Source organism: Schistocerca cancellata, chromosome 7 (assembly GCF_023864275.1).
Source record: "Schistocerca cancellata isolate TAMUIC-IGC-003103 chromosome 7, iqSchCanc2.1, whole genome shotgun sequence".
Taxonomy (NCBI): domain Eukaryota; kingdom Metazoa; phylum Arthropoda; class Insecta; order Orthoptera; family Acrididae; genus Schistocerca; species Schistocerca cancellata.
The window spans coordinates 352,144,621-352,171,807 of NC_064632.1; positions in this window are offsets into that span (position 1 = coordinate 352,144,621).

The window sequence follows — 27,187 nt, forward strand, 5'->3', positions numbered from 1 at the left end:
AAGAAGAAACGCATATTATGCTGAAAAGTAGTGAACTTCGAATTAACAGTTAGTGAAATGTGTACAAAAAAAATGTGTTCCCTAGCTGTCCTTTCCAAAACCTTCAGTCATCATACTATGCAACATAACACATACTGTCAAAACGAACTGCAACAAATACTAAAATAACTACATAGCATAAATACATAACTTTCAACATTAATCTCATCTGTAAAGAAAAAACTTGATTATCCATATCATCATAACTCCATTATTATCATCACCTGTAAAGAAAAACTTCATTATCCATATCCTCATCTGCAAAGAAAAACTTCATTATCCATATTATCATATTCTTCATCATTATTCATCACCATTCATCATCATCTGCAAAAAAGTCACTTCATTATTCATTATACAACTATTCCTTATTTCTATCATATTTCATCACTAAAACTAAGATGTGTAGTTCTGTCTGACAGCCTGCATCAATCGCCTCGTATTCTGAAAGAAAAAATTAGTTAAGACTGCTATTCTACGATGTGTATAGTATATTCCTGCTAATGCTTGTTAATCCTGATCCATTTACTCTTCCTCATAAGGTTTTTGCATCTTCTTTCGTTCATTCCGAAGGTGAAATTCCCATTTCTGTTTAATTTATTTCTTTTACGCGTCATTTCTTTCTGAAATTGATGAACAAAGATTAATGTCTTGCATTTAAATCATATACTCACTAAATAAAAACTGGTTTATAGTAAAATAATTGAGCATACAGCATAGCATGACAGAAAACGTAATATGTCAAAAACATAGACAGTGTTCAGAGGCAAAAATGTACACAGTGTATCACAATGTAGCAGCAAAAAAAAAAAAAAAAGGTAAAGTAGTCACGATGTTGAGATATCATAAGGCAAAATGTCAAAGTCAACTGGTGTTTGCTATATCTTAACTATTTCATAATGCATACAAACAAAACAGGAAAACAATCGTACATACATAAAAAAAAAGATGACAAGGAATGTGACCTTCTTTGTGTTTAGCTTGTATGTTGAGTAGTTAATAGAGGCGAGAATTAAAGACTTTAATGGAGAGAGAATTTAATAAAATTAATATGTCACTAGATAAAATTGCATAATTATTCATAAGATACGTAAGTTTATCTGAAAAAATGTGCACAGTCTGATGTGTAACGACAAGAAAAGCGACCTGCTAACCTTACCTTGCCGGGCACTTGCCAATAAAAATACGACAATCATCAGTAAGTAGTCACATAAATATAATTGCATAAGTGGTCATAAAAATGTGTAAGTTCATCTGGAAAAATATGCACGGTCTGATGTGTAACGACAAGAAAAGCGACCTGCTAACCTTACCTTACCGGGCACTTGCCAAGAAAAATACGACAATCATCAGTAAGTAGTCACGTAAATATAATTGCATAAGTGGTCATAAAAATTAGCAAATGGCATTACAGCATGTTAAATCATAAAGTATCTTCATTCAATAAAAGGTTTGGTATTCGATATGTGGTGGTTTCCTTTGGTTTTTCTGGTTCTCAAAGTTTCAATGTGTACAACATTGAGGTGAGGAATGCTGCGAATCCGATATGGACCTGCGTATAGAAGTTCAAATTTACTACACCTACTTTTTCCTCTATTGGATAAATAGTGTGTACGTACTAATATCTTCTGTCCAATGTGAAAGTTAGGGCGTGTACAAACCTGTTTTTGCTGTCTTCTCCGGCGCTCTGCGGCACGTTTGATGTTGTTCAGCGCAATGTCCATTATTTCACGGTGTCGTAGTCGACGAGATGTAGGAAAGTTTACTAATTCTTTAATTTTGTTAGGTGGTTCAACATTTTTCAGTATAACAGACGGAGATAGCATAGTGGATTCATTTGGTATGGAATTAATTACATCTTGGAATGAGAGTATGTGTGTGTCCCAATCAATATGTCTTTTATGGCAGTATATTCTACACAGTTTACCAATTTCTTTCTTTAATCGTTCACAAGGGTTCGAAGAAGCATGGTACCTGGATATATAGATCGGAGAAATGTTTCTAGCTCGTAACATACGTGTCCATATAGCAGATCGAAACTGTGATTCATTGTCGGAAATTACTTTCAAAACATGCCCTACATGAAATAGAAAATGTTTTACAAATGCTTTCGAAACAGTTTTAGCAGTAGCTTTGCGTAACGGAGTGAAGGTAACAAATTTTGAAGTGAGTTCAACAGCGACGAAGATGTAGCAAAAACCTCTATTAGTTCTGGGAATCGGACCAAAAATGTCTACTGCGGCCATATGTCTCAATTTAACAGGTACATGGGATGTAATGGAGCAATATGTGAAGTTGTGTCTGACTTAGCTTTCTGGCAGATTTTACATGACGCTAAAACTCGTCGTATACGTTTCTCCATGCTGGTAAAATAACAGTTCTGTCTCAGTATAAGAAAACATTTTCTGGCTCCGTAATGTGCGTAACTTAAATGAGTATACCAGATTAATTTGTTAACAAGTTCGTCAGGAATGCATAATAACCAATTGTTGCTGTCAGGATGAGAGCGGCGAAACAGAATGTCATTGCGTACAGTGTAATGGTTTCTAATGGTAACATTTTTCCTATCTTGCCAGAGGTGTTTAATCTCGTTCCACACGTTGTCTTTACTTTGCTCTTGTGCTACGTCCTGTAATGACGATGAAATGAAATTTTCAAATGCAACTTGTTGAATGTACATGACGCTGAAATTTGCTTTGCAGAAGTTGATTGCGATGTCTTGCTGATTGTTGCTGAGAGAACGGGATAGTGCGTCTGCTACAACATTTTGTGTGCCAGGAATGTGAACAATTAAATTCTTGCAAATAAATAATCTGTCGTGTGTAAATTTAGCCGAAAGTAAAAACTGTATCGCTCTGTGGTCTGTGTAAACGGTGGTATGTCTTCCATAAAGAAAGTGCCGAAATCTCGTGAAAGCCCAAACAACACATAATGTTTCCAGTTCTGTAACAGAATAATTTCGTTCAGCAGGTGACAGAATGCGACTTGAAAATGCGATGTTTTTAATTACTGTAGAGCCATCTTCTTCAATTTACTGAAAAATATGTTCGCCTAAAGTGGTGTTAGAACTGTTGGTGGCAGTGGAAAAATTTCTGGTAAGATCTGGGTGCGATAAAAGTGGTGCATTCAACAAAGCATGTTTCAGGTTCATAAATTCAGAATGTGCTTGCTTATCCCAGGACCAAATAGTGTTTTTTCCTGCCAATTGGCATAATCTAGGGCTGTCCAAAGCAGAGTAACGAATAAATTTACGAAAAAGGTTAATTAAACCCAAAAAGCTGCGTAGTTGTTTTTTCGTCGTAGGAACAGTAATGTCACGTAAAGCTTGAAGTTTTTCTGAGTCAGGCGCAATGCCTTCTGCTGAAATTACATGTCCAAGAAATTTTATAGAAGTTTTGCCAAAGTGCGATTTACTGAGATTAACTGTGAGTCCTTGTGCACGAAAGGTTTCCAACAGTTGTTCTAGAATCAGATTGTGTTCAGACCAATTAGCTTCTGCAATTAAGAATGTCGTCTACGTACGTTGTGATTCTGTCTTTAAGTTCTGTCGGAAGTATTGTATTCAAACCACGAATAAAAGCTGCTGAAGAAATAGTTAAACCGAATGATAATTTACAAAATTGATAACAGTCACCAAAACAGAGAAAAGCTGTGTACTTTCTGCAGTTCGGATGGAGTTGAATTTGCCAAAATCCCGATTTCAGATCTAATGTAGAATAAATAGCAGTACCATGAAATTTCTGTAGTAGTTCTTCTAGTGTCTGTGGGCGATCTGTTTCATTAATAATAATGTCATTGATGTGACGCGAATCAAGTACGAGGCGAAGTGAGCCATCCTTTTTCTTAACAATATGGAGCGGATTTATGTACGGACTAACTGCCGGTTCAATAATTCCTTGGTCAAGCATAGCTTGCAATTCTTTCTTAATTTGTTCTCTATGGATATATGGAATGGGATAATGCTTGGCTTTAAATGTGTCATGCTGTTTCACTTGAAATTCATACATAAAACCGGACATAGTACCAGGAATGTTGTCAAAAACTGGAGCTTGCTGTAAGAGAATTTTGTGTAGTTGCGAGCGTTCGTCGTCTGTATTTGCACTGCTTTGCTTAACTTTATCAGAAATCGTCTGTATTACGTCATAGTCGGCTTCGTCTGGACTATTATAGTTGTGTACGTACGTATCTGTGAACAATGTGGAATTACAGTCTATGTTACGTGATGCGGAAATGACCTCTGTGCGATTAATTGTTTGTACTTCCGCAGATAATGAGTGCTGAAATTCTAAAGCCAGTTGTACATTTTCATCCTTTAACATTAAATAGGAATTTTGAAAATCAATAACTGCGTCGTGTTGTACCAGAAAATTCGTACCTAAAATAACGTCTGTTGTCAATAAGGGAACAATCTAAAAATTTGAGTGAAATGTATGACCTGCAATACAAAACGATAAATGTGTCTGTAATTTTACATCTACTCCTTTATTCGATACTGCTCCTTTTACTTTCGTTTTGCCTAATCGTAACGTAGGATAGGTATTCTCTTTGTTGCTCTCGTTGAAAGTTTCTTCATTTATAACTGACATAGGTGATCCAGAATCGATTACTGCTGAAAATTTCGATGATCCAATTTTAATTTCGATGACAGGGTGTGAAATGGTTTTCTGTACAACTGGTCTTTCCTGCAAAAGTGTGTCTCTGATGTCGTCAAAAGTAATTACATTTTCGTGAACAACATTCTGCGTGTCTAAAGTAGTGCTTGTGTTACTGGAAGATGCGACCTGTACAGTATCTAGTCAAATTCTATCTGACGTATTATTATTTTCGGGAGGATGCTGTGGCATTTCGACTATTTGAACTGTTCTGTTATTTCTTCCAGACGTATTACGTTCTGGATGATACCAACTGTCTGGGTCATTCATGAGAATATGTTGTTGCTGATCATTTTGCTGCTGGTAAGACCGACTGTTATTAAACGTATGTTGATAATTGTGCTCATTGTTTTTACGTCTGTCGTGATAGTCATTTCTATACGGTGCATTGCGATAGGAATTGAAATACTATGTTTTCTGTACGTAGTTATTTCCTTGCTGCCATGCGTTACTATTTGTTGGAGCTGAGACTATACGTGCACGCGGCGAAACATTAAAGCTTGGCTGACCTTGCACACTGCATTGTTGGTTAGGTATGCTAACCGGCTGGCTTTCATGCTGTTGCGGAGAAAATCCTCTATTGTTACCAAAATGTGTTTGCTGTTGCTGATAATTTTGACGATCCTGATAATTAAAATTTTGCCAGTTATTAAAATTCTGTTGGTTGTCGTTCCTGAAGCGTCTATTACATTTACTATTGAAATTGCGGGGCTCACCGTAATTGCTGTGCGTTTGTTGACCTTGGTTATTATATGACAATTTTTGTTTATAAAGGAATAATCCGATTGCTGCATTTCCAAAAGCTGTACCAGATCTCTAAATGCAGAAATATTTTCCTTCTGCTGACCCGTTAAAAGAGCCACTCTTAATGACCGTGGTAATTTAGAAATGCATAATTGTATAAGTGCAGATTCACTGTATGGTTCACTTAAGTACTGGTTTTGTTGGACCATGTGCTCAAAAAATTGCGTGACAGTGGAGAAATTTGAGTTCTCATAATTCGGTAAACTAATTAGTTGACCCTTAATTCCGCGCTGTGTCGTCTTCGACCAACACGCTGACAGAAAAGCATTCTGAAATTCTTCTACCGAGTAACATTGGCTCGCGATCGGTCTCATACGAGTTGCCGGTTCGCCTTCCAAAAAACTGCAAATAAATTCAAGTTTGTGTGTTACGGGCCAAGTCGGTGGAAAAGCAAAGCTAAATTGTTGTATCCAATCCAGGGGGTGAATCTATGTTCTGTCATTTTTAAATACTTTAAATTTTCTCACTGATAGAAAATGTTTGTACTCAAAATTATCGTCTCTGTATGACGGAGAACAGGTTCAGGATTGTATGAGAATCTATTTGTCTGTGTCTGTTCGGAATCTAAGTCGCGTACTCTCTGTAAATTACCCAAATTATACACGCTGCGTGAAGCTGACAAATGTTCGCAAAGTGGCGTCTGCTGTGATGTGTTATTAAATGAAATATTTTTCATCTCTGTTACATCTTGCTGTAAACTTGACAATTTTCTACGTAATGTGTTATTAGACGAATCGATCTCATTGATTGTCTGCTGTAAACTTTGGAATTCAGGTGTTTGGTTAAACAAAATCGGTGCAGTATCGTCTGATTTGGTGTCATTATTACATTCGATAACATCAATACGACTGGCCAATTCATCATATTTTTCAGTCAGTATTTTTACCTGATCATCGTTTTTAGTGTCAGAAGCATTAATTTGTTTTTGTATTTTACGTGTGGTTTCGCTCAATTTTTTAACGTCTGCTTTAATGACATCGGAATCCTGTGTTAGTTCTAATTGTTCGAGTCTGTCTGTCACTGTCTGAAAATCTGCTGTGTGTGTGTCTGTTTTCGATTTAAGATCGGAAATTTCATCACGTAATTCTGTGTTCAACTGTTTGATGGTATTAATTTCGTCGGACACTGTAGCAATATTGTTGTCAACGTATGTTTTTGCCTTCGCAAACAATATACGTTTATCTTCCTGTCTCTGTGCGGTAATTGTTTCCATGACTTGTCGCTTTACTTTATTCTGTTCCTGTATAAATTTACGGAAACGCGTATTACTGTTTTCTAGAAGGTGATTAAAACGCTCGTCAATTTGACTGTTCTGTTGTTCGAATTTCGCGTCTATCTTTGCATCCATTGTGTGCGAAAGTTCTGCTGTCATTACTTTAAACTCGTCGCGTAATTGTGTTGCTTTTTCAGAGCATTGTTTACCGACTGCATTAATTTCCTCTCTAAGTGTTTCTGTTGCAGCTGTTTGCATATCCCTTAATTCTTGAGCAACAGATCTAATTTCTTCACTACTTTTCCTAGCACAAGTCTCAATTTCCTCACGTAATTGTTCCTTAGTATCATGACACTGCGCGGCAACGGCTCTAATCTGTTCACTAAGCTGTCTGGAATTGTTGTCTAATTTTTCATTAAGGTGTTGTTTGAGATTTTCGTTATTTTCATTAAGTTGTTGTTTGAGATTCTCGTTTTGTTTTTCATTCTGTTGTTAGGAATTTTCATTAAGTTGTTGTTTGAGATCTTCACTCTGTTGTTTTTTCATTTGTAGCAACAATGCCATAATTTGATCCAAAGTAACATGACCTACTCTATTCTCTGTACTGTGTGTTGGTGCATGTGCATTTGTCACGTTTTCTGTACCGGTAACCATTTGGTTATTCTGTGATTCACAAAAAGGTTTACCCATCGGATGCGCATTGTTAGTCACTACCTCGGAATTAAATAAATCCGACGCATTCTGATTACACTGTTCGTTTTCATTAGAGAAATTTGTCTGTTCATTACGTAAATCCTGCAGACCGGGTGTGTCCAGCTGGGCAGCGTTCATTGCAACAGAACGCCCTGCGTAATCAATTGTCGTTAAATTAACAGAGGACACAATTGAATTCGTCTGTTCATGACTAGGATCAAAATCATGACAAGTGGTCGGAACGCACTGATTGTCTGCAAATGGAGGATTGTCTTCATTATACTGCATGTCACAAGTACTATCGTTCAAGTTGTTTAAGTCGACTATTTCACTCATTATACCTCGCGATATACTATCAACAGTTTTTCGCGGCATTTTTACACAAATCACAATTATTCACAAATGAAATAAGCACAATGCAAAATCCAACAAACACAAATACAACAAAGAGCAACGATTTGTCGATGATTTGTGGAAGAAAATGACAAAATTAGTAAATGCGTTGCGCCAAATCCTAATTATATTTAAGTAAATAAGAGCAGATATATGACTGCTTCTCAGAAGATTCACAAAGAAATACGATCCTGGCCGGATGTCGCCAAGTGTAACCTCCCCGCAGAAATATTTAAAAAATGTCTATGAAAATAAAAATGAGCCAAATGTTAGCTCTCCACAAAATATCGTTAAGGAATGAAGATTGAACATTAAACCCACAGTAATATTAATTAAATAATGAATCATGAACTGAATGTAACATCTGACCAGAAATAATCAAACCTGATAAATTTTATAAGGGCACCAGCGCTGACCTTCGGCCCTGTATTCAGAATAAAAAAAGCAAAAAAATTGTTACCTCAATATAAACAACTGCATCTATATCTGCTCTTAATTGTAGATTCTACTACACAGCTTCGTGCAATGCTGGCTTATATTTAATTTTGATTCTTGGAGGAAATGCATAGGAAATATTCTTTCAATTGAAATGAATGTTTTTCTTTAAAAAAGTTACTTTATAAAAAATTATTATTTGGGCATTTTTTTGAACAAATTAATTATAATTAACATACATTATTAGATTTGCGCAATGCTGCTTCATTACCTTCTATAACAATATACATCGTCCACCACAATGCTGACCAGAGTCGCGAGAAGAGCACGCCGCCGACGCATGCCGACGCCCGCTCAGTACAATCGTCCACCCGCTACTACTGTCGACTGACTACTACCTCTCCCGACTCGCTACATACAACTGTTCCTGAGGACTCGCTACGTGCTACTGTTCCTGCCGACTCACTACACGCTACTACTGTCGTCTCGCGCGGTCAAGCGCAGACTAGCAACGATAAATAACTCTCTGGTCAGAGATTCTGTCATGCCTCGCCATCGCTGGTAATGAATACAAACGTGTTTCAAAACTGTTAAAACTGTTTAAAAGTAGCACACACAAAAAGCCACACACTGCGACAATTAAAAGAACACAAGGCACATGAAGAGCCCAGGTGCAGTCGCGGTATTTATGCCGAATATAGCGCATGCGAAATGTACTGGCATCCTACAGCGCATGCGCCACGTGTTGACATGCGCGGCAAAGCCGAGTTGTACGTGCTGCCCTCGGTGGTGAAAGAACAAGATCATCTAGTCATTGAGTATCGAATGACGCTGTCGATTTCGCTGTGATTGTATAATTTTAATAACAGGATTCCAATTTTTATCCAGCTGAAAGCCGTTGTCACGATTTATAAGATTATCGGCAAGACGTATTACCACTGATTCTTTGATTACGGAATCTCAAAATCCGGAGACCGGAGCTAAAGTTTTTGTTCCAATGTATTCCATTGAATGTCCCAAAGAAATAAAGTGCTCTGCTACTGCCGATTTTGACGGTTGCCGCAGACGGGTGTATCTTTCGTGTTCTGTACATCGTTCATGGACAGTTCTTGCCGTCTGGCAAATATATGGAGAGCCACATTCACAGGTAATTTTGTAGGCACCTGCTTTCTTCAGATGTAAATCATCTTTAACGGATCCAACCAGGGCGTTTTGTGGGTCGCTCAACTGCGCGGTTATCAGCGCCAAGTCCAACCAGGGACCGGTTCTTTGCTGGAGGACGGAAGATAACAATGATTTTATTTTTCTTCAGTAATCGGCTTATTTTCGACGACACATTCCCAGCGTATGGAAGGAACGCAGTTGATTTAAAGTCGTCATCAGCGTCTTCAGTGCGTTGCTTCTTGTTATGACAGTTGCGCATGGCCTTCCTTATTTAGCGTGAAGTGTAGCCATTCTTTTAAAAACCTTCTCGAAGTGTTCTAATTCTGCGTGGAGGTTTTCATCATCCGATGTTACATGCGCTCGATGTATTAAGGTACTGAGAACACCGGCTGTTTGTGCTGGGCGATGGCAGCTTGACGCCTGGAGATACAGATCTGTGTGAGTCGGTTTCCCGTACACAGAATGTTCTAATGACCCATCATTTTTACGGCGTACTAGCACGTCTAGAAATGGTAAAGTGCCATCTTTTTCAATCTCCATCGTGAATTTGATGTTCTCATGTAATGAGTTTAAGTGATGAAGGAATTTCTCCAGTTCCTGTCTGCCATGAGGCCACACAACAAAAGTATGATCTACGTACCGCCAGAAGACCGTAGGCTTTAAAACAGCAGACTCAAGTTCTTTCTCCTCAAAGTCCTCCATAAAGAGATTAGCTACCACAGGGGACAAATGGCTCTCCATGGCGACGCCGTCTGTTTGTTCAAAGAATTCGTCATTGAATATAAAGTACGTTGAGGAGAGTATATGTTCAAACAAGGCCGTCATTTCTGCACTGAATAAGTTACCAATAAGATGTAACGATTCCATTAAAGGCGCTTTGGTAAAAAGTGAGACCACATCGAAGCTGACTAATGAATCCAAGCTGCTAAGCGACTGACAAAATCCTCGGAATTTCGTATATGGTGGTAACACTTACCCATATGCGGCTTTAGTTGTGAGTCCACATGTATTTTGCTGTAGAATAGGTCGCAGCACCAATATTACTCACTATCAATCGTAGTGGGGCACCATCCTTGTGTATCTTGGGAAGACAATAGAGTCTTGGTGGAACTGAATTGTGTGGTCTCAATCTCTTGATAACTTGTTCAGGAAGAGAACAGTGGTTCAAAAGGGTAGCAGTTTTCCTTGATATTCGGCTTGTTGGGTCCTTTTCAATTCTGCGGTACGTAGAATCATTTAGACTATATACCTTCTCGTTGTAGGCTTCTCTTGTCAGAAGAACTGTGCCGTTACCCTTATCCGCAGGCAGTACGACTGTGCTAGTGTCTTCTCTGAGGCTGCGGAGAGCAGCTTTTTCAGCTGCGAGATGTTACTCCGTTGTGGCGCACATTTCAACAACGTTCGGCAAGATTCACGTCGAATTTCGTCTGCACAATCCACAGGGAGACGTCTAATGGCTTCCTCAATGGAACTGATGAAATCCGTTAAAGGCAGTGAAGCAGGTGTAGGAGCAAAGTTTAAACCTTTCGCAAGCACTGACATCGTCGCATCGTCACAAGATTTCTCCGTGAGGTTCACCACGGATCGTCCAGAGGTAGCTTCTTGCGGCTTTCGTGTTATGAGTTGGCTAAACTTCGCACTTTGCCTGTTCGTACTGTTCCTGTGAGTCCAGCCTGCCTTGGCCCAGATACACCGTCAATCCAGTCCCAGCTAAGGGAAGAACATCTTGCTGCAATCTTCAGATGTAAATAATATAAATTTCTGGCAACAGCGTCTAACTCACGACGTGTAAAACGGATTCGTTCTCTTACTTAGGCCAGACTCGCCTTGCGTTTTATATTGTTGGCGGCCACACTATTAATAAAATGAACAACTCTGGCGAAAGTTGGAATCAAGTTATTGTCTCTGTGGTGTCACCGCCAGACACCACACTTGTTAGGTGGTAGCCTTTAAATCGACCGCGGTCCGTTAGTATACCGCGTGTCGCCACTATCAGTGATTGCAGACCGAGCGCCGCCACACGGCAGGTCTAGAGAGACTTCCTAGCACTCGCCCCAGTTGTACAACCGACTTTGCTAGCGATGGTTCACTGACAAAATACGCTCTCATTTGCCGATACGATAGTTAGCAAAGCCTTCAGCTACGTCATTTGCTACGACCTAGCAAGGCGCCATTACCAGTTACTATTGATACTGAATCATACCTCACGCCAGCCTGCGTGAGCTAAAACGCGTGCCTTTCGGCTTCCTCTAATAACACGGTGTTGGCTCTCCTGCCAACCCACAACAGTCTCTACATTTCAGTAAAAAATTTTGTGAACACAGCAACCTGGCTCTTTTCTCACGTAATATCGAGACCGTGGATATCCTGAACCATCTAATCCCCGTAAAGGTATTTGATGTGACTTCTGAAATTTTCCCGGCGTATTTCAAAGAATCAGTGGAAATACGTCTTGCCGATAATCTTTTAAATCGTGACAACGGCTATCAGCTGGATAAAAATTAGAATCCTGTTATTAAATTTATACAATCACAGTGGAATCGACAGCGTCATTCGATACTCAATGATTAGATGATCTTGTTCTTTCACCACCGAGGGCAGCACGTACAACTCGGCTATGCCGCGCATGTCAACACCTGACGCATGCGCTGTAGGATGCCAGTACATTTCGCATGCGCGAGATTCGGCATAAATACCGCGACTGCACCTGGGCTCTTCAGTAGTTGTGTACTCACCTGATGATGACCGGACGTCTCTGGGCCGAAATATCGTGGCAGACTGTAGACGGGATCCGGCTGCATACCCGGAAATTATTAGAAGAAGAAATACGCCGGGAAAATTTCAGAAGTCACATGAATGTTTTAGTTGGATCACTGTTTTAGATTTGTGATAGATGGCGCTGTAATAGTCACAAACATATGGCTCATAATTTTAGACGAACAGTTGGTAACAGGTAGGTTTTTTAAATTAAAATACAGGACGTAGGTACGTTTGAACATTTTATTTCGGTTGTTCCAATGTGATACATGTACCTTTGTGAACTTATCATTTCTGAGAACGCACGCTGTTACAACGTGATTACCTGTAAATACCACATTAATGTAATAAATGATCAAAATGATGACCGTCAACCTCAATGCATTTGGCAATACGTGTAACGCCATTCCTCTCATCAGCGAGTAGTTCGCCTTCCGTAATGTTCACACATGCATTGACGATGCGCTGACGCATGTTGTCAGGCGTTGTCGGTGGGTCACAATAGCAAATATCCTTAAACTTCCCCACAGAAAGAAATCCGGGGACGTCAGATCCCGTGAACGTGCGGGCCATGGTTTGGTGCTTCGACGACCAATCCACCTGTCATGAAATATGCTATTCAATACCTCTTCAACCGCACGCGAGCTATGTGCCGGACATCCATCATGTTAGAAGTACATCGCCATTCTGTCATGCAGTGAAACATCTTGTAGTAACACCGGTAGAACATTACGTAGGAAATCAGCATACACTGCACCATTTAGATTGCCATAGATAAAATGGGGGCCAATTATCCTTCCTCCCATAATGCCGCACCATACGTTAACCCGCCAAGGTCGCTGATGTTCCACTTGTCGCAGCCATTGTGGATTTCCCGTTGCCCAATAATGCATACTATACCAGTTTACGTTACTGCTGTTGGTGAATGACGCTTCGTCGCTAAATAGAACATCCTCCAGTAATTTCTCTTGTGCCCAGTGGCAGAACTGTACACGACGTTCAAAGTCGTCGCCATGCAATTCCTGGTGCATAGTAATATGGTACGGGTGCAATAGACGTTGATGTAGCATTCTCAACACCGACGTTTTTGAGATTACCGATTCTCGCGCAATTTGTCTGCTACTGATGTGCGGATTAGACGCGACAGCAGCTAAAATACCTACTTGGCCATCATCATTTGTTGCAGGTCGTGGTTGACGTTTCACATGTGACTGAACACTTCCTGTTTACTTAAATAACGTAATTACCCGGTGAATGGTTCGCACACTTGGATGATGTCGTCCAGGATACCGAGCAGCATACATAGCACACGCCCGTTGGGCATTTTGATCACAATAGTCATACAGCAACACGATATCGACCTTTCCCGCAATTGGTAAACGGTCCATTTTAACACGGGTAATGTATCACGAAGCAAATACCGTCCGCACTGGCGGAATATTACGTGATACCACGTACTTATACGTTTGTGACTATTATAGCGCCATCTATCACAAAGCGAAAAAAGTGGTCCAACTAAAACATTCATTTTTCTTTACGTACTACACGAATATGTAATAAAAATGGGGGTTCCTATTTTAAAAAACGCAGTTGATATCCGTTTGACCTATGGCAGCGCCATCTAGCGGGGAAACCATAGCGCCATCTGGTTTCCCCCTTCAAGCTAGATGAGTTTCGTTCTTTGTAGTTTTTTCGGTTGATGCTTATTTTGTGAGATATTTGGCCCGGTCACTATCAATGGACCACCCTGTATATAGTACGTGCGACACCCAACGACCAATTTGGCTTGTGATACTCTTTTGATTTTCAAAATCCACACTGATATTCCCTGAAGCGCACATCCCCAGACATTTCCCAACAGTGATTCCTATACTATCCAAATGTCGAAGTCCAGCCATATTAACATGCCAGTCAGAGATGCTCGTTATTTCGTTTCTTGGCTAATTACAACATGGCTGCCACTAAATGTCATGAGAGCATAAACTGAAAATATTTTTGGATTCTGCTTCCACGTCAGCCTATTACATCGCATATTGATATAAAGTTTTAAGCCAGAAATAAGTAATCAATTCTTTATCATGTACAGACCGGTGGAAACTTTTTTGCCCAACTAAAACATGGCGGACTGTTCGCATGACAAGACTCTACAGGCACTGAGAAGCTCTATGCTCTGAAATTAGAAATCTCCACCCAGGTAGTACACAGATCACTGGTTTCACACCATGTGGTGGCCAACAAGATATTAATAAACTGAATGCCGCACCCCAATCCTTGCGTAAATTGAAACCTCTGTCCCTGTTTATTAGGTTTCCCGATTTCTCTGTTTTGATACTAGTTAACTACGCGATTGGAGAAACTTGGCGTTACGATAGTGTTCTTATCATACTTCGTAGGCAATACTCGTCCACAGGTGATTGATCCGTGGTAAAAATGGCTGTTTTGAAGAGCATGCCGCAGCGAGTAGTGTGAAGCAGATGCCCTCCGTTTCTGGCGGTGGTGCTGCTGTGGCAATTGCAGCTTTGGTGTCTCCCTCTGGTGGGAAAGGGGAAAGGTAGTCTGTTCATGTGCATTTAAGGGGCGCGATGAGATCGCCAGTCCAGGCAATCATCGTAGGTCGTACCACTCACTCCTTCTGGTTCCTGGATTTCTCCCTTACTGTCTGCGCCCCTCCTGCCCGCCTCACTCCGACCCTCACCTACCTTGGCCTCACCATTGACCGTCACCTCACCTGGATCCCTCATCTCCATTCCATCCAGTCCAAAGCCCACAACTGCCTCCGACTCCTCAAACTCCTCTCTGGCCGGACATGGGGGTTGCACCCCTCTACCATCCTCCACACCTACAAATCCTTAATCCGTCCCATCCTCTGTTATGCCAGTACTTCCTGGATATCTGCCCCCCCCCCAAATTCTATAAGTCCCTCCAGATCCTTGAGTGTCATGCACTCCGCCTCGCCTTCCGTATACGCCTCCCGTCCTCCACGCGGATCCTCTATGATCTCATTCCTTTCCCCCATCTGCTCCTATTCCTCTAACATATCCGCACTCTCTACACTTCCCACCGCCTTGAACCCTCTCTCCCCCTAGTTGCTCCTCCCCTCTCCCGTCCCCGCCCCCTGCCACAGCTTCACTGTTGTATCCCCCCTACCCTCCATCTCTACAGCCTACATCTCCTTTCCCAAGGTGGCTTCCAACAACTCCCCCTCCCGGATGATGCCCTCTCTCCCTCCATTTATCCCTCCCATCAACTCTGATCCTCACCCCCCCTCCTTTCCTCCGTCATTTCCCTGGACTCCCTCTTCCTCCCCCCTTCCATCCTGTGTTTTCTCCCCGCCTAACCTGTCCATATCCCCTTTCTCCCCCCCCCCCACCCCCCGAGTCCTTTGGAATTCCCTTCCTCTGCCTTCCCCACTCCCTGGAATGTCTGCTCAGCACCCCCCCCCCACCCCTCTTATGGATCCTCATCTTCCATTGGCTCCTTTCCCCCCTCCCCCCTTCACTTGTCCTCTCCTTCCCCCCTTTTTTTCCCGTCATCTGTCCAGTTTCCCCCCACCTGCTCTCGGCTGTGGTATGTCATATTTGTGCCAACTTTTTAGTGCAGTGTTAAAGTGATTGTTCAGTGTTGTGCGTCTTTCCACAGTGTTGCGAACAGAAATCATGCTGTCGCTGGGTGTGCATTTTATATCTCTTGCGAACAGAACCCAAACTGTCGCCGTGTTTTTTAATTGTCTGTCTATTATTTTTCTGCTTCCTGTGTATTTTATTAGCATCATCAACCCTGTGTTTTATGTTTTAAGCTCCAGAATTTTCTTCCATTTTACCTTTAAGTCACCGATTTTATCGCCAACTGTTATTATTTTTTATTATCTTCATCTTTTTAATACAAATTCTGTAGGCTGAAGAGCGGTGTAATAAGCTGCTGCCAGCCCGCCCCCTTTAGGGGGAATCGAAACTCAATAAAGGAAAAAAAATCGCCAATCAGGCAGTCTGCGGTCAGTCTGGGTCAGTCTCTCGTCCCCAGCTTGCTAGTCTGTCTCTCGTCCGCATTTGTGACGCAGTTAGTGTCTGTCTGTCGTTTGGAGTGCTAGTATGTCTGTCGTTCGGATCAACCTTTAAAGCTGGCAAAATGAGAGTCTTTCCACTCCGCCAGTAACAGAACTCAGCGAGTGGTCGCCCGGTCGGGACTTAGTTCCTGCATCCGAATCTGCGCGTTAAGCCGCCAGTCTGCTCGAGTTTTTTCAGCCAATGGTCATTGGTGGTTGGATCGAAAGGTTGGTCGGTCGCGCACTGAGACACAAGATGACTTGTCGGTCTTGAGCGTCGGCGCATGTGAGGTCGCCACGTCAGTCCAGTGGGCCGCGGGGTATAGCGAGGGGTAGTGACCGCGGTCGACACGGTAGCAACAGGAGTCAACCCACGACATGAGTCTGGCCGGTGCGAGCTGCGACGCCGTGGTGTAACTGGTTCTCCGAGCGCTTCTGGGCCCCTTCAGTTACCATCTTGTGGAGATGGCTCGGTCTTTTCCGGGTGCAGGGCTGTCGTTTTGCCAGTGGGCGTGTTTCCTCTGCATGGTTGGGTTCGAGCCAGTATTTCCGTCGTCGTGTGTCTGGAAGTGAGTGGGAGACGCACCAGCAGTGCAGTTGCGACGGAGCAGCAGTCGCGGACGGGGCAGCGGGCAGTCGGGCGGTTGCTGTGGACCAGGAATGACGGGAGATCGGCCCGCCTTCCTGCGTCCGTTGAAGCGGCTGGCAGCGGATGGTTCGAGAGAGCGATTTGGGATGCTGCGCCAGGTCTTCTCGAGAAATCGCAGTATATTAGAAATTAAGTGATTGGTAATATGTTGTGTGATTTACTCTTGTTAAATTCTACTTGTTTTCTTGGTCAGTCTCTCGTCCTAAGCTTGTTCGTCTGCCTCTCGTCCGCATTTGTTAGGCAGTTAGTGTCTGTCGGTCGTTCGGAGCTGCCTCTGTCATGTTTGTCGGATTCGGTGTGTTAACGAATTTATTGCTTGGAGTGTAACGGCCTAGTTCCTGAAATACGTTTTGATCTTGCCTATCATCTTGAGAGGCGGTATCTGTGTACTGTAGAGCATGTTAACTTGTTTGGCCAACCTTGTAGAATTTTATATAAGATTGAATTTCATGGGATTTTATTTAAATCGTCATTTTAGTATATAAAGTTGCCACCCTTCCACCGTACGACTTTTCTTAGAAGTTATAATCAAGTTGCACCTTCGGTGGCAAAGTTAAAATTTTAATGTTAGTGTTTTGTACCATTTCCATCCCTCCTACGGGGTGCATAGTTGGTGTGCTTGTGTTAATTGTTAAAACTTTTAGTTTAAAGTAATCTGGTGTGTTGCAGATTTGCACCAGTGTAGTCTTTCAGAGGTTGTTGTGAGCGGTCGTAACTACGGCGGTATCAAAAGGGAGCCGCAAGGTTCTCAGTCTGAAAGCTCATACAGTCAAAAAATTTGTTTCTTTCTGCCTCTGAATAAATTGTAACTTGATATTTAGAGGGTGCTTTCTGATTATAATTTTAAATAAATAAATTACCATTTGTTAAAAAGGAATTTGCTTATGATTTCATCAGTTACTCCCTGGCAACTTCTCCCACACTCACATAGTGTGACTAAATGGTTAATGTTCTTGATGAATCGCTAGTAAATAAAATAAATTCTTAAGAAAATTCTTTGAAAATAAATCACTACTTAACTACGCGATTGGAGTAACTTGGCATTATGACAGTGTTCTCATCATACTTCGTAGGCAATACTCGTCCACAGGTGATATTGTTGGTTGTTTTTTCGGGTGTGTAGCTAGTGTTCCTCGAATATCTCCTCGACATTTCTAATAGTCTGCCTCACGTAATACATGCCATGTTCGCATAGAAAGCGGTACTCCCCCCGGCTTTCATAGACCTAAATAATCTTTAACGTTACAAAGAGGACATTTTATTTTTTTAGACGTGATAGAGATACACATCATGCCATGTTTCCGTGAATTCTACCGATTTTTCCGGATATTGGGACAGCATAAGGTACTCTTGGCTTCTCTTTCTTTGTCTCAGTATCAATCTCTTTCTCAGATGTTCTTGGCTTTGATTATAACACCCGCTCAGTTTCACAATCTGAGTATCAATTCCTTTGGCACAATATTCGTAGGTTCTGTAATTATTGGACTAGGCTCTCTTCGTCTGAAAGTGTTTGAACATTATGGATCAGCGTCTCTAGCACCGAATATCTTTGAGATGAATGGGGATGGGTTGAGGCGTGGAGATAACAGGTCAGCGCGTGTGGTTTTTTTTTTATATACACTGGAAATGTCAGACAAAAACGAAAATAGAAAGTCAACTAAACAGATAGTTTTCTGTAATCATCATAAAAGTAGTAGAGGTAATAATGGTGAAGGTGGGCATATGCAAATTTAGTAATACCAGTTGTATTGACGATCAGGAGCTACAATTAGCAATAGTAATAGTGAGAGTAACAGTAATAACAATTTCAGATATATTTTTAACCGAAGAGTGGCGACTGTTTTGCATAAAGTCGGTATGGAAATTGAATTTTAAACAGAAAATTCAACATACTGAACAATATAAGACAATAGGCTATAATGTACATTACTAAATAAATGTCTAAGGGAAACCGGTAAGATATAGCTCAGCGGTATGGTGCAGCACCTGCTTGAAGGCAGGGAAATTAGCCAAGGTTTTTACCCAGATTGGCAGTAGAGTAAACCAAGCAGGGTGGGGTCATATGCCTAGAAGAAATAGTAACGGCACCTGCCTTTAGAGGAAAACACTGCAACATAAAATCAATGAAATCGAAAAATGCAACCATAGCGTCCCTCCAGAAACTGAGAAGCATGCAGAGGTGTTAAAAAAAGTGTAACGTGTGGTACACGGTCCATTACTGCTGTTATGGACTCTTACCAGCCACCTTTTTGCAAACACCCAAGTCGTGCAATTGTTCAGTTCTAATATGAGCCACACCCAGCTAGATAACTGTAAGTGTCATCAAAAATGGAGTCCAGACTTTCGACAGAACAACTATATGTGTCTGGAGAGGTACAAAGAGTTACCACACTAGTGTAGTCTTCCAAGCGACGAGACCATGGAGGAGAGCTATGTCAGCTCCATGTACACACCAGCGGTAAGTACCACCTGGCACAGCTTAACTTATCTGTGGCACCGGCCTGCACTATTATCCAGTTCAGTGACCAGGTGGACTCTTCAGAGCAGCCTTATTGCATGGGTGAGACTGCAGCCAGTTACGTCTTCTAACGCACTGTACTCCAGCACGTCCTCCACATCCAGGTGAACGATTTAAGTATTGCGGCAGATGACTACAGTACTTTCTTCGTAAAGGACGGTGATCCGAATAAATACTGCTGGAAATGAACAATGCCATAAATTTGAAATCCTGAACTCTGATTATGCTAACGCAGACGGGTCCGAGCATTACAGACGGAGCTGAAAGTTCACTTGGGTAGTAGTGGGACGTGCTGGTGAAGTCCGCGCCGAAGCTACCAGCTAACGAAGCTTTTCATCAATGCGCGCAATTGATTCCTGTTCTGGGCAGAGAAATGATGACAGGCGCATTGGCTCGAAGGAGCAATAGCAAAGTTCAGTCACTCAAAAGCAGAGGATATTTATGGCTCTCCAATTTTGTGATTAAAAAAATGTGGACATGATAGGACACACACTATGTTAACTAATTAATTGAATACTTAAGAGTGGTTATTATCGCACATTTTTAAAAATGACAGCTGATAATCTTCCACTCATAAACGGTGACAAGCCACAAATTAATAACTACCAACCAGTCCCCCTTGTACCCATTCTTTCAAGAGTAATACAGTACTGCACTCTTCCAGATTTGTGAATATCTATCTACAAACAAGTTTCTAAGTGACTTACAGTATGTTTTCCACATCTGGTTTGTCAATGGTGAAACTAGTTGAAGATATTGTTTCATTTGAATTATCCTCATCTGAATCAAATTTGCCTGTTAATACTGTGTTTGTGGATGTCCTCAAGGTATTTGTCTCTCTCAGCCACAAGATTTTGATAAAAACCCTCTACTGCCATAGATTTAGAGACTATTTGATCAGGTCATATATGGATGAATGGAAACAATGTCCTTCGTGTTATACAGGGTGTGCCACAAGGTTCTGTGTTTGGACTTTTGCTTTTCATAATTTATATCAGTAAAGTCCCTAATATTACGTTGTGCAAGTCCATACTGTACGCAGACGACACCATATTTTTAACAGCTGGAAGATACTTCGCAGCATTAAAGCATTAAAGTACGAATCATCTCAGAATGTCTAGAACACACTTTGAAATAAATGCACTGTGTGTTATGGATGAAATAACTGTAAATATTCTATTCAGTTTATATGTTGAAAATGATTAAATTGAGTGTGCTTCTGTTAAACTTCTTGGGATGCATCTTGATTCAAAATTAACTGGGAGAAGTCATACTGAATATCTGTTTACAAAGTTGATATGTGTTCCGTATTGACGAGTATTAAGTAAACTTAGATCATGAATTAGTGATAAGCTTTTGGTCAAAACCTGCTGTGATTTTTTCCATAACCACTTGAAATATGTACTTACGTTATGTAGCAATTCCACTGGAGCAAAAGAAAGTCTCGTTTGACAAAAAAGGAAATCGCAAGGCATTTGTGCAGCCAAAAGTGAACACTCTTTCAAACCGTATTTCAAAAAACTGGAAGTAATACTGTTGCGTCCCTATATATTTTAAATTGTTTTATATACATCAATGAAAACCAGTGGAACCAAAAATTTCGACAATCCGTTCATCCGTTCATCAACATGATACATGCAGAAGCAGCAGATTGACATCCCAGATGCTAGACTCAAGAAAACCCACGACAGTTATAAATAGTTGGGTTTACAATTATTTAACAAAAATAAAATTTTAAAAATTATTTAACAGTTTGTCAGTACAGGCATATGGTGTGACAGCTAACTGAGGAGCATCACGAAAAACTGGTTAACAGAAAAGGTATTACATTCAATAAAGGAATTTAAAATGAAGGGCGAGGTAATCTTATATTTGTACATGTAAGTGTGTGTATAAATAAAACGACATCATTTACATTTATGTGCTTAACGAATGGCTTTGAAATGAGCATATCCCTCAGCCGTGATAGTCACTTCTAATAATGTAAGCCCTCATTGCTTTTGAAACTGAGAAACGAAGTTAGTTAAGTGCTGATTCTTTAAATTTTGTATTCATTCCAGTAGCTCCTCTCAGTCATTTGCGTCCCTTTCAAATAGAGACATAATGGCTATTTGATCCCATATGCGATGCCTGATCTCCAGCATTTTATTCCTGCTGCGATCCTTCGATGTTGGGGCTCGGTGGGCCCGAACGATAAGTGCAAGAATAGAATTTCGTTCTCAGATAGGCTAACGATTTTTTCTGTCATTTATAGCTTCTTTCAGTTATTGGAAATGATTTTTTAATGTAAAAAGTGCGAACTTGCACTTTGATTTTGAGTCGACGTCAAATTATGTGCTTGCGCCAGTTCAAATTTCAGAGGAAGCTAAAGCCATACAACCTCCACAAGACATATGGCGAGTAAATAACGGTGGGGTTCAAACTAATATGAAGAGAGCGTTATTTTCTACTAGGTTTCGATAACTCATAGGCCATGTGGTTTGCCCGAATCAAGTATGTTCTCAGACTCACTGCTGATGTGATCACTCCCACACGAGTGATGTTGTTGGAAGCAGAGTTTAAATGATGATCGCTTAGTACAACATGTTGTATTTGCTGTCAGTACAATAACTCCCAGGTGAGGGAGTATATCGACAGCAAAGACATCATATATAGGCACATTATGTTTAATCACACATGAGCATTTCATTTAGCTTGTAAAACGAGGGTCATTAAAAATGAATATTCAGCAAGCCCTACATGGGCTAATATTTAATACAACAATGCAAGACCACTCTCAAAATCTAGCGTCATTAATCAAAGAAACATGTAACTCTGGGCACTGTAATATATATACAGATTTTGCTGTGTGAGGACTATAATTTCACTGTTCAATTACAGTGCTGACCATTAAAATTGTAAGACAAGGATGAAGGCATACAAAAACTATGAAATTGAATTGTACTGCACAGTTGTTTATGCAAGAGATTAGCATCTCAGCAAAACCGTACAAAGTAGGTAGCAGTAAAGCCACATATATTCTGTATAAGAGAAATGTTAGGCAACAGGTATTTCACTGTAAAATCACAGTGAAGTACAAATTAGGCAAAGAGAAAAGTATAGAGGTCGGGTCACGACCCGTACATTGAGAGGTGGATTGGGCTGCTATTTGTAAGGATGTAATGAATCCCTGCTGGGGCATAGACTGCAGTGGTAGTGGTGGTGGCAGGAGTCGAACGGAGGTCTGTCAGTAAAACTTCCAAATTACGAAAGCCTTTTATTCGTAACAGTTAGACTGACGGGATTAAAGCTAGAGAGACGGTCGTTGGCTTCTTTGATGTAGATGGCCACATTCGGGCGTGTAGGCGTGAGTAGGTGCTCACACGGAAGGCGCCACATGTGTGATGGTGTTGATGTGCTACTCCAGCACAGCAGCAAATGATGAACAACAGCAGGCAGGCCTGGTTACTGGCCCGCCTTTGTAGTGGCGGTATAAACCCCACCGGAGCAAGCTGGGTAAAGCCGTGGCCTCTGACATGAGTGAAGATGAAAGCGTCTGCCTGGTTTGGGCGATGGAAAGCAACGATGCAAGTCCACACGGGGCAGTGGAAGGCGACCCCATGACTCACCAGGGATGTGGCCGTCAGCGGAAGATAGTCACCCAATAAAGTTATTATGGTGTGACAGCGACAGGTTGACCGAATATGGACTTAGCTCTGGCAGAGACATGCAGCTGTTGAAAAAGAAGTCCGTCAGTCATGACTGGCTCCTCCATCTTGGATTCCAAGCAATTGTCAGCTTTCAGAGGCACTGGCTGGCACATTCCACATCGTCAGCATACTGAGTGACTGTTCTTACATCACGGCTATGCCACACTTGCTCCATACCGCCTGGTTATTGAACTGACACGCCCTTCTCTCCCCTATGATGTCGCTCTGCTGACTCAATGCAGGGCAGTTCATCACCCACAGTCAAGCTAAGGTGCAACAAAAGGTTAAGCTTTCCTCAACTTGAAGGATATTTTGAACACCATTGTGCTTTCCTAGGATTGGTTTTAATGGAGGCGTGGATTCCTCTGACCTTTGTACTATATTAAACCACTATAACGAAGCAAGATTTATGGCAACTTCCTGGGTTAACCGACGTTTGGGACATCATCTTTTTTCGGTAATGCAAAGTGTGAGATTCATGCTTCTCACCTAATTACGCTATGCACTGGTGCATTTACGAAATCTTATGTTTTTCAAATTTATCCAGAACGTAACCATAATTTTTGCAGCATTATGACATAATGTCGCACTATAAAAATTAGTTACACTACAAATTTCACTTTGTAATTACCTGGATTCAAAATAGAGTACGCACCTATGGAAAACATAATCTGGTTTTTATTTTTTTCTTGATATCACTAATAACAAATGAAAGTTGTGCACAATTATTTTCCAAATTTAATTTTCAAAATGTCAAATAAAACATTTTTACTCACAAAACAAAAAAATCATTTTTATATTCCAAACTAACAGATAACTTAACCAAAAATGTCTTAACTTGATGTAAATGTTAAATATACGCCATTTTTTACACGTGACACGTTCTGTTCTGTAATTTGAAAATTATGTTTCATAACTATTAAAAGCAATTTCTGTTACTGTTTTTACACATACATTTTTCTAAACATCAAAATACTCAGTTTTGTTTAAACTGTTTGATAAATTACAAACCATGTGTTTCTATAATCGTTAATTTGAATAATACATGTTCTAGAACATTCTGGAAAAGCATGCTGTTTTTTATATATTCATGTCTCTAAATACGCGCCATATGTGTTCTTTGTCTCAGTTCTGCCTGGGGACTGGGTGTTTATGTTGCCCTCATATTTCATCATCATCATCATCATCATTCGTGACAGTGGCTCGATTGGACTGCGTAAAAACTGGACTGTCTAAAAAATGGGACTTCGTACAGGCGCTGATGACCGCGCAGTTGAGCGCCCTACAAACAAAATATCATCATCATCATTATGTTTCAGTTCTTTGTAAGCTCTCGAACGTGAAATGTCTTTTATTACCATGAAAAGGGATACTTGTTGTGATAAATCAACAAGTAAAGTAAATCTTGTGCAGTGATAACGTGAAAGCCCACCGCTGTGACAGAGTGGTTCTAGGCGTTTCAGTCCGGAACCGCTCTGCTGCTACGGTTGCAGGTTCGACTCCTGCCTCGGGCATGGATATGTGTGATGTCCTTAGGTTAGTTAGATGTTAGTCAGATGTTAAGTCCCATAGAGCTTAGAGCCATTTGAACCATTTTTGATAGCGTGAAGATGCGTTTTCACTTGGTTACTTAAGACCAAGGATCTCTGATCAACTCCTACAGAATAGAACGAGCCTGAATCGTGGACTGCTTAAAAAATGAATACAACATCTAGTTACATTATTACGCATTGAACTTTTAGTTATTATTGGCACTTTCCTGGTGCGATTGAAATAGCAGTGACAAATGCTGGAAGACTTCGTTATTAAGATACCATACACCAAGAATTATTTTCTCGCAACATTAGAAAGACCAACATTATATCTCCCAGGCGCTACAGTGTAATACAAACGTCAAAGAACATAAGTTTTTTTACATTAACAAATCGTTTATAGTGGTGAAACCATGACTCAAACCATCAGAGAAGTAGCTGGAGATAGAAGCTAGGACCTTCGTATTTGAAGCCTGACACTTAACTGATTTACCCACCAACCTTGAAGCGTTACAGTGGGAATAAAATGCAAACCAAATACACACTGGTTGCAAATGATGTTTGATGTACTTGCAGGACATGTTACTGGTTGACAGTAGAAAGAAATACCCTGAGAATACTTGTCTGGAAACGAATATTTGTTGAGATATGGGCCATCTCTCTTACAGTAGCCATCTTGCTGTAGACCATACAGAAAGAGCTCAATGCGGTAACCACCAGTTCTTACAGATCATTCAGTCTTCCTTCTCAGAGCATCACGAACACTTTTGACCACCGCTATCTGACTTAGATTTGGTCACATACATGGTTCATACGCTCCGGCAACGTGTGAATGTTATCGACAGTTGTGAAATTCGCTAACAATTTTAGCATTCCCCGCAGGCAGAAAGCTAAGGGACTGAGGGCAGGTGAAAGGGGAGGTCATTTTACTGGACCCCATCGACCATCATCATCATTCGCTCATTAAATGGCTGTGTTGGGTATACTCATATTAGACGTAGAAAATGGGGCGGTGCTCAAAAAATCCGATGTCTTTCTGCAATTGTCTTTCTGAAAGGATAACGTTCTCCAATAGTACCTTATCTTTTGACCATAACGGCTCCAAGATTTGCATTTACCCACACGTAGTTATTGTGACAATATATTGTCCCACACTGTGTAAAACCCTCTCATCTATAAATAAAACGCAAGCTGTGAACTGCGGATCTTCAAACACGCCGTCTTAGAACCGTAATTTGGCGCGGTGATCTAGTGTCCTTGGAGCTTGCACTGGTTGTACGTATGGAAGAATTCAGGTATCGATACAGTTCATACCTATCGAATCTTGCCCTTAATTCATCTTTGTCATATTGAAGGCCATAGGTGGTGCGGGCGACTCGGACACGTGTGGGGAATTCAGGGCGCGGATAGCGTGCTCGAAATTTATTGATTGTGGATTCAAGTTAGTCCGAATTCTCGAAGATTATTAATTGTAGAGTCATGTTAGTGTGATGTAAAATCAGAAAACATGTTATGTTATACGGCTACCATACTGAAAGTGAAAGCAATGGGCAATTCGAGGGGATCTGTGAAATCGTCTGAATGCCAATGTGTTGTGAGTGAAATTATCAACATCACAGCAAAGTTTTCTATTGAAAGTAACGTATAAAAAAACTACGTGTCCGGTACAAACTTATTCTTATTTTAAGACATGTTTCCCATAATTTTCTGCGTGGTACGAGGAGTAGAAAGAAGAGGAGTTTGCTAGGACGCGTGACTCTTAGGCACATGGTTACGGATTTTACATGACACCAGAGAAACAATCTATGGCAGAAATAGGGAATACTGGCACGAAGTAACTTCTAAACAGTAAAATAACTAATAGAAGGTCGAAATCGAACATCCATAAAACGCTAATTTGACAAGTTATTATTTGTAGAACAGAATTTTTGGTGCTACTGAAACTCAGCGGGTGAAGTTTATGAGTTTTGGAAATGAAAGTTACACCTAAAGTATATCAGTCTCTCAATGAAACCAATGAATGAAGTCTGTTAACAAATTAATAAGTAAAAAACATGCTACACAACGAAGAAATCGTCAGATTTATAAAACCACACACACAATAGATTAAGATGGCTATGCTTCTGCAAGGGGTGGAACAGAGTTGCTTAAATTGGACTTCAATAGATCAGGACGTAGTATAGTGTGGATGGTTCTATGGAGAAAGCTAAGATAAAAAATAATGAAGGTAGATGGCGAAGGAAGTCAAACTCTACATCTGGCCGTAGAACTGCATGATAGCGTAGTGTAGTGCAATAACCGCGCGGTCTAGGGCGCCTTGCTATGGTCCGCTTGGCTCCCCCTGTCGGAGGTTCGAGTCCTCCCTCGGGAATGGGTCTGTGTGTTGTCTTTTCGTAACTTAGTTTAAGTTAGATTACATAGTGCGTAAGCTTAGGGACCGATGACCTCAGCAGTTTGGTCCCATAAGACCTTACCACAAATTTCCAAAACTGTAGTATAATAGAGTATCGTACGTATAAGGATTGGAACAAAGAAAGGCCAAGCACTGTTAACACGCCATCTACATCTGCAACATGAGCGCCAAAGATGATTTGTGAACCTTCTGCT